This window comes from Ranitomeya imitator, chromosome 4 (assembly GCF_032444005.1).
Source record: "Ranitomeya imitator isolate aRanImi1 chromosome 4, aRanImi1.pri, whole genome shotgun sequence".
In the NCBI taxonomy this organism is placed as follows: Eukaryota; Metazoa; Chordata; class Amphibia; order Anura; family Dendrobatidae; genus Ranitomeya; species Ranitomeya imitator.
The window spans coordinates 386,610,610-386,619,398 of record NC_091285.1 but is presented as its reverse complement, the minus strand read 5'-3'; the positions used below and the strand labels follow the sequence as shown (position 1 = coordinate 386,619,398).

The 8,789-nt window shown below is 43.0% G+C and overlaps 1 pseudogene; it reads right to left on the bottom strand.

The window, feature by feature from the left end:
* Positions 1-921: 921 nt before the first annotated feature.
* On the bottom strand, positions 922-7,836 carry LOC138674518 (uncharacterized; annotated as a pseudogene).
* Between the last annotated feature and the right edge of the window lie 953 nt (positions 7,837-8,789).

The following is an 8,789-nucleotide window of genomic DNA, read 5'->3' as shown; positions in this document are numbered from 1 at the left end:
ACCATTGATCTTCTGAACAAATCAGCCAAAGAGGATTATCTTGATATTTTTGGGTCTACTATAGCCAACAAGGCACGGTTATTGGCACCAGAAAGACTGAGCAAATTTATGAGCTCTGTCCATGCCCTTTTGGACGCGTTCGAGGAACCTGCACCAATTGCCCCCCTAGCGGACATTGTAACAGGTATCACACGGAGTGTGAGACCTCCACCTCCACCACCAACACCGCCACAGCCACTGCAGCATGACCAACGGTATCACCGGCCTACCAGCCAGTACTACGCTGATACCAACTCTGACCACTTTGTATTTGGCCCAGAGTACAATAATGATGTTCCATTATATTCTGTCACACTATTTTTTTGTTTTAATACTCAGACCCGACAAGTTTTTTCTGAAAATCAACTCGTGCTATAAAATTGTGATTTAGTTAAAAAATAATTAATAAAAGAATGAAGTTTAACAAAGCAATGACTACTTTTTTCATACCTTTTTTATGATTTATATATAAATAAGGATTTCCACCATCCCATAGCGTATTTTTAAAACTGTATTTACTAAACTCCCTACAATTTGCCTTTTCTTTATTCTACAATAACATTTCTTTGACCTATAGAATATGCAACGAAAAACATATCTTTCTAGGCCTACAACTAATGACTGGGCCCTGATGAAGCCACTATGGTAGCAATCTGTTCACGGGACCACACACACACAGCAATTGGCCCCCAGTATTACATTATCTCTTTTTCCCATTACTCATAATTAGACTGAAATGAAAAAAATAAAGTATAATTCGAAATAAAGCAAAAAATAGTAATATTATTAAGTTTTTTTAATCATTTAAAAGAAAATACAATTTTTTTTCCATAAAAAGTGTAAAATGTTTCTTTGTCTTCAATTTAATTTTCAGTGTTCGGGTTAGTTTTCGTCCATCCTCTGCTGGTCCGGCTGCACATCACCGACACAGGAGTATTGCCAGTGCATGGCACCTTCTGGACTCATAAAGTAGTCAGTGAAGGTTTCTCTCACACACACACCGGAGCTGGATGGTCTTCCCAGACCCACATTGACCACTGGATTAAATACAGGCTGCTGGTGCTCCACATCTATGTCAATGCTGTAGTCACGAACATAGTTGTGGAGCACACAGCAAGCCTTAATCACAGTGTCAACGGTGTCAGTATCCAGCTGGATGGGTGTGTGAAAGATCCCCCACTGACTACTCATGATCCCAAAGGTGCATTCCACATATCTTCGTGCACGACTCAGCCGATAATTAAAAATCCTCCGTCGGGCATCGAGTCCCCTTCGTGGGTATGGGCGCAGCAGGTTAGTCGTTAAAGCAAAGGCCTCATCCGATACCATCACAAAGGGTACTGGATGTGTGGAACCCGGCAAAGGTCATGGGGCTGGGAGCGTTCCACCATCTTGAAGAATTTGCATCCCAATCTGTGAAGTTCGCAACACCCGAGAATCCCCAGTACTTCCATAGGCACCAACGTCAATGGCAACAAATTTGTAATGGGCATCAGCCACCGCCATCAGGACCACTGAAAAATACTTCTTATAATTAAAGAAGCATGATCCTGATCGTGGTGGCTGCTGAACCCTTACATGTTTACCATCGACTGCACCTATGCAGTTTGGGAAATTGGCCACAGACTGAAAGCCTGCTGCAACCTGCAGCCAAGTCTCCTCGGTTGGGGAAGGCATCACTATGGGCTGCAACTTCTGCCAGATGGCGGAAGTTGCCATGAAACAGGATGAAACAATACCAGCAAGCAAAAAAGAAAAGGGCACACAGCAACAAGTGACAGCAAAAAGTACAGCCAAGAAGCAACAAAGAGTGGTGGTGGTGGGAGACTCACTACTGAGAGGCACAGAAGCAGCCATCTGCAGACCGGACATAACTGCAAGAGAAGTATGCTGCCTTCCAGGTGCGATGATCAAAGATGTGACCGATAGGATACCAAAGCTCTTCAGCTCCAAGGACGTCCACCCATTTCTTCTGATACATGTTGGCACCAATGACACGGCAAGGAATGACCTACCGACAATCTGCAAAGACTTTGAAGAGTTGGGGAAGAAAGTAAAGGAACTGGATGCACAGGTAGTTTTTTCTTCTATCCTTCCAGTAGACGGGCATGGCACCAGGAGATGGAACAGGATCCTTGATGCAAACAACTGGCTAAGACGATGGTGCAGACAACAAGGATTCGGATTCCTGGACCACGGTGTGAATTACTTGTACGATGGACTCCTCGCCAGAGACGGACTACACCTCAACAAACCTGGGAAACACACATTCGCCAGAAGACTCGCTACACTCATCAGGAGGGCGTTAAACTAGAAGAAGAGGGGACGGGAAGAAAAACATTAGACTTGAACAAAGAAGATCCAGGAAAACATACTCAGAAGGGAGGTAAGAACATTTCTAAAACAATCCACAGCGAGGAGATTGGAACAAAACAAAATCCTCTAAACTGCATGCTCGCAAACGCCAGAAGCCTGACAAACAAGATGGAAGAACTAGAAGCAGAAATATCTACAGGTAACTTTGACATAGTGGGAATAACCGAAACATGGTTAGATGAAAGCTATGACTGGGCAGTTAACTTACAGGGTTACAGTCTGTTTAGAAAGGATCGTAAAAATCGGAGAGGAGGAGGGGTTTGTCTCTATGTAAAGTCTTGTCTAAAGTCCACTTTAAGGGAGGATATTAGCGAAGGAAATGAGGATGTCGAGTCCATATGGGTCGAAATTCATGGAGGGAAAAATGGTAACAAAATTCTCATTGGGGTCTGTTACAAACCCCCAAATATAACAGAAACCATGGAAAGTCTACTTCTAAAGCAGATAGATGAAGCTGCAACCCATAATGAGGTCCTGGTTATGGGGGACTTTAACTACCCGGATATTAACTGGGAAACAGAAACCTGTGAAACCCATAAAGGCAACAGGTTTCTGCTAATAACCAAGAAAAATTATCTTTCACAATTGGTGCAGAATCCAACCAGAGGAGCAGCACTTTTAGACCTAATACTATCTAATAGACCTGACAGAATAACAAATCTGCAGGTGGTCGGGCATCTAGGAAATAGCGACCACAATATTGTACAGTTTCACCTGTCTTTCACTAGGGGGACTTGTCAGGGAGTCACAAAAACACTGAACTTTAGGAAGGCAAAGTTTGACCAGCTTAGAGATGCCCTTAATCTGGTAGACTGGGACAATATCCTCAGAAATAAGAATACAGATAATAAATGGGAAATGTTTAAGAACATCCTAAATAGGCAGTGTAAGCGGTTTATACCTTGTGGGAATAAAAGGACTAGAAATAGGAAAAACCCAATGTGGCTAAACAAAGAAGTAAGACAGGCAATTAACAGTAAAAAGAAAGCATTTGCACTACTAAAGCAGGATGGCACCATTGAAGCTCTAAAAAACTATAGGGAGAAAAATACTTTATCTAAAAAACTAATTAAAGCTGCCAAAAAGGAAACAGAGAAGCACATTGCTAAGGAGAGTAAAACTAATCCCAAACTGTTCTTCAACTATATCAATAGTAAAAGAATAAAAACTGAAAATGTAGGCCCCTTAAAAAATAGTGAGGAAAGAATGGTTGTAGATGACGAGGAAAAAGCTAACATATTAAACACCTTCTTCTCCACGGTATTCACGGTGGAAAATGAAATGCTAGGTGAAAGCCCAAGAAACAATGAAAACCCTATATTAAGGGTCACCAATCTAACCCAAGAAGAGGTGCGAAACCGGCTAAATAAGATTAAAATAGATAAATCTCCGGGTCCGGATGGCATACACCCACGAGTACTAAGAGAACTAAGTAATGTAATAGATAAACCATTATTTCTTATTTTTAGGGACTCTATAGCGACAGGGTCTGTTCCGCAGGATTGGCGCATAGCAAATGTGGTGCCAATATTCAAAAAGGGCTCTAAAAGTGAACCTGGAAATTATAGGCCAGTAAGTCTAACCTCTATTGTTGGTAAAATATTTGAAGGGTTTCTGAGGGATGTTATTCTGGATTATCTCAATGAGAATAACTGTTTAACTCCATATCAGCATGGGTTTATGAGAAATCGCTCCTGTCAAACCAATCTAATCAGTTTTTATGAAGAGGTAAGCTATAGGCTGGACCACGGTGAGTCATTGGACGTGGTATATCTCGATTTTTCCAAAGCGTTTGATACCGTGCCGCACAAGAGGTTGGTACACAAAATGAGAATGCTTGGTCTGGGGGAAAATGTGTGTAAATGGGTTAGTAACTGGCTTAGTGATAGAAAGCAGAGGGTGGTTATAAATGGTATAGTCTCTAACTGGGTCGCTGTGACCAGTGGGGTACCGCAGGGGTTGGTATTGGGACCTGTTCTCTTCAACATATTCATTAATGATCTGGTAGAAGGTTTACACAGTAAAATATCGATATTTGCAGATGATACAAAACTATGTAAAGCAGTTAATACAAGAGAAGATATTATTCTGCTACAGATGGATCTGGATAAGTTGGAAACTTGGGCTGAAAGGTGGCAGATGAGGTTTAACAATGATAAATGTAAGGTTATACACATGGGAAGAAGGAATCAATGTCACCATTACACACTGAATGGGAAACCACTGGGTAAATCTGACAGGGAGAAGGACTTGGGGATCCTAGTTAATGATAAACTTACCTGGAGCAGCCAGTGCCAGGCAGCAGCTGCCAAGGCAAACAGGATCATGGGGTGCATTAAAAGAGGTCTGGATACACATGATGAGAGCATTATACTGCCTCTGTACAAATCCCTAGTTAGACCGCACATGGAGTACTGTGTCCAGTTTTGGGCACCGGTGCTCAGGAAGGATATAATGGAACTAGAGAGAGTACAAAGGAGGGCAACAAAATTAATAAAGGGGATGGGAGAACTACAATACCCAGATAGATTAGCGAAATTAGGATTATTTAGTCTAGAAAAAAGACGACTGAGGGGCGATCTAATAACCATGTATAAGTATATAAGGGGACAATACAAATATCTCGCTGAGGATCTGTTTATACCAAGGAAGGTGACGGGCACAAGGGGGCATTCTTTGCGTCTGGAGGAGAGAAGGTTTTTCCACCAACATAGAAGAGGATTCTTTACTGTTAGGGCAGTGAGAATCTGGAATTGCTTGCCTGAGGAGGTGGTGATGGCGAACTCAGTCGAGGGGTTCAAGAGAGGCCTGGATGTCTTCCTGGAGCAGAACAATATTGTATCATACAATTATTAGGTTCTGTAGAAGGACGTAGATCTGGGGATTTATTATGATGGAATATAGGCTGAACTGGATGGACAAATGTCTTTTTTTGGCCTTACTAACTATGTTACTATGTTACTATGTTACTATGTTACATGTGCACCTCACAATTTGAGAGATGGTAGATTTACCAACCCTAAATTGGAGGTGCAGGGATGTATAGCTCTCTCCTGTGGCCAGAAATCTGAGAGGAAAACAAAAGATTATTAGTAATGTCACCCTCTTGTTAAAGGAAACCTGTCAGCAGCCGCTATGTCACCGCCTTTCTGTTTTTTCAAGAACATCTTCCAATGCTGCCTCCCCAGTCACACTTCCCCAGTCAATGTAACAATGCAGTAGACTGGTCGGTGTTCAACATGTTCTATAGCGGCAAAAACTACTGACAGGTTTGTTTCACATGTCACAATACTAACGTTAAGTACTAATTGACCACTGATATCTGTGTACAGGTGTGTAAATGTGTCAGACATTAGTAACATATGGATGGCCACCATGGAAGAAGAAAAGCGCTGGTCACCAGCAGCAGGTGATAAAGAGTTTGGGTGCTGAGTCGGGGAGAATAACGCGATCCTCTTCATCACCTTCCGCTGTTGAACATCACTTTTCTTTCGTGGTGGCCATCCATGTGTGTATGTGTTTGTGTACCATGCGCCCGGAAAATCTAAAACAAAACAAAAAAAAATGTACATAACACCTAGCTGACCTGTGCGTACACCCAAACATTGGACCGGGATCACACACACACAGCGAGATATGGTCGAGTCTCACAGGTGAAATCACTCCTCTTGCGTCTGGACTCCAGAGCGGAGCGTGCACCCGCATAGCAACACATGGAGCTGCACGCTCCGCTCATGAGTGCCGGTGCCAGAGGTGGGATTTCACCGGCGAGACTCGGACGTATATCGCGTATGTGTGATCCCAGCGTTCAAAGGGAACTTGTCCCCACCAAAATCGAGGGTGAGGTAAGACCACCAGCATCAGGGGCTTACCAACAGCATTCAAGAATGATGTAGATAAGCCCCTGATGCCGGTGGCCTTAGCTCAGCGTTGATTTTGGGGGGGCAGGTTCCCTTTAAATGGTCATCTGTCAGTGTCTCCAGGACATGGGAAAACTTTCACCACATGTACCGGAGACATTGACGTGTCAAAGAGGACTTATGACAGACAAAACAAAAAATTCAAAAATACTTACCGCAAGGTGATGAGCAGCCTTTCCTCAGCAGAGATGGACTTCCGCATCACAGTGTCCATGTATGTCAGCTCAGCACGGACTACCGAAAGAAGTTGATCGAAAGCTGGTATGCTCAGTCTACAAAACGCTGTGAATTTATCTGGATATCTGGAAAAAAGGAGTAAAAGGTTCGGTCAGACATGGATAAATTTACAGGAAGTCATTTCACATAAGAAAACCTTACCTCCTCAAATCTTGATATAGAACATGAAAATGTCCCTTCATAGTTCTTTCTTCCACTATTGGGTGTACCCACATTTTTCTTCTTTTTCTGGTCTGCGACTGTAGGAAAAATATGCGTTACTGCACAACACAGTCAAAAAAAGAGAGCTGTAATCTTATTGTACACATGGTGTAGCTTAAGCTTCTTTCACACTTCCGTCGGTAGATGCCCGTCACAAATCATCGGCACAATGTACGGAAGGAAGTTTGCGCTTTCACATTTCTACCAGACTGCTGTGTGAGGAAATAGTGTGAGAGCGATATTTCCTGCTAGGCATGCGCAGTCTGAAACAGTGGATGCAACGGACAGAAAATAGTTCCCTTGAACATTTTTCAAAGAAAACGGTCTGCCAAAACCCGGCGCATCCAGTGCACGACGGACGCAACGTGTGGCCATACATCACGATCTATCGGCAATACAAGTCTATGGTAAAGAAACGCATCCTGCGGGCACATTTGCAGGATGCATTTTCTTCCCAAAAGGACGCATTGTGAGGGGCAAAAAAAAGGAAATGTGCAAGTAGCCAAGGCTTCTTTCACACATCCGTCAGTACGCGGCTGTCGCTAAGCATCAGCGCAACGTACCGACGCATGTTGTGCAAAATCTGTGCAACGTGAGCAGCAGACGCAGTATTTCAACACGTCCGCAGCCCATAGTTAAGTCCGAGGGAGGAGGGGCTGTAGTTCCGGTAGCGTCTGCGCACTTTATTGCAGGACCCGACGTACGAAAAAGTGTTCCCTTGAACATTTTTTCGCTACGACGGCCTACCAAATACCAATGCATCCAGTGCACGACGTGTGGAACGTGTGTCCATATGTAGCGATGCGTCAGTAATAAAAGTCTATGGTGAAAAAACGCATCCTGCAAAGTTGCCAGCAGGATGCGTTTTTTCCACAAAACGAAGCATTGCAACGCTTGCCAAAAGCCGGAAATGTGAAAGTAGCCTTACCTGCAATCTTTGCTGATTCAGATACTCCAGTAAAACCCCAATTATCTGGAGGCGCTGTGGCCTGCGTACCCGGACAGAAGTTTCAACATGCTGTTCTGTATGCGGTGGGCTACGTTCTTCATTACCAGCACTCATGGTGAAGCCTGTCAGAAAGTGGTTATGCCTTTACAAAATGGAGGTTGGACTAGGAAATTACATCACGGGCATATTTTTTTTTTTAACTTTATTATTTTAGCTTTAATAAAAAAACGCTTACAAAACTACATGAAAAACGCATAAAAAACGCAGTAAAACCCACAAAAAACGCACTTAAAAACTGCACCAAAACTGCACTAAAAAAAAGCATAAAAACGTATACAACACGCATAAAAAACGCATGAATTGTCAGCTGCGTTTTCTGCCAGAAGATGCAGATATTGTGCAGAAAATTCTGCACCAAATCTGCATCGTGTGCACACAGCCTTAATCTGCCCCTGGCTGTATCACTTATATGCTGAGTCTATACTTAAATATTTAGCTTTGGCTGAAAGACTCCTTTTAATATTTATTAGATTGGGTTCTGTATTGCCCAGCTTAGAAGAAATAAGGAAACAGTTCCAGGTCTCTAACTTCTCTGCTCATTAGATATAAATGCTTGATATTACCAATCATGCAGCTAAAATTTATGCTCAGGCCAGGGCAGTTGTCCGTAGTTAGAACCAAGATACTGTACATTTTGGCACCAGGGTTAATGATTTCTTACTTTGGTGTAAGCTACATAGATGCAGCATGATTCTAATATGTTATTGTGGCACCCCTAGGGGTATTTGCCACAAAAATAGTTACTGACAGTAAATACAAATACTAAAATAGCAAGACTGCACTACCACCTCCGGCCAGAAGGGGGAGCTCCAGAGACTCCCCTTGATCCATTCTGGTCTGAGAGAAGAAATGGCAGTTGGGCTAAGGAGCTGATAGTGAGAGGTCATACAGCTGAATTTCTAACAGCCCTATGACGGTTTCCAGGCCCAAATCACCGGCCTGAGGAGAAAAGGGACAGAGAAAAAGGACATTGTGAGAACCGGGTAGCATTAATCACTACCCAGAAC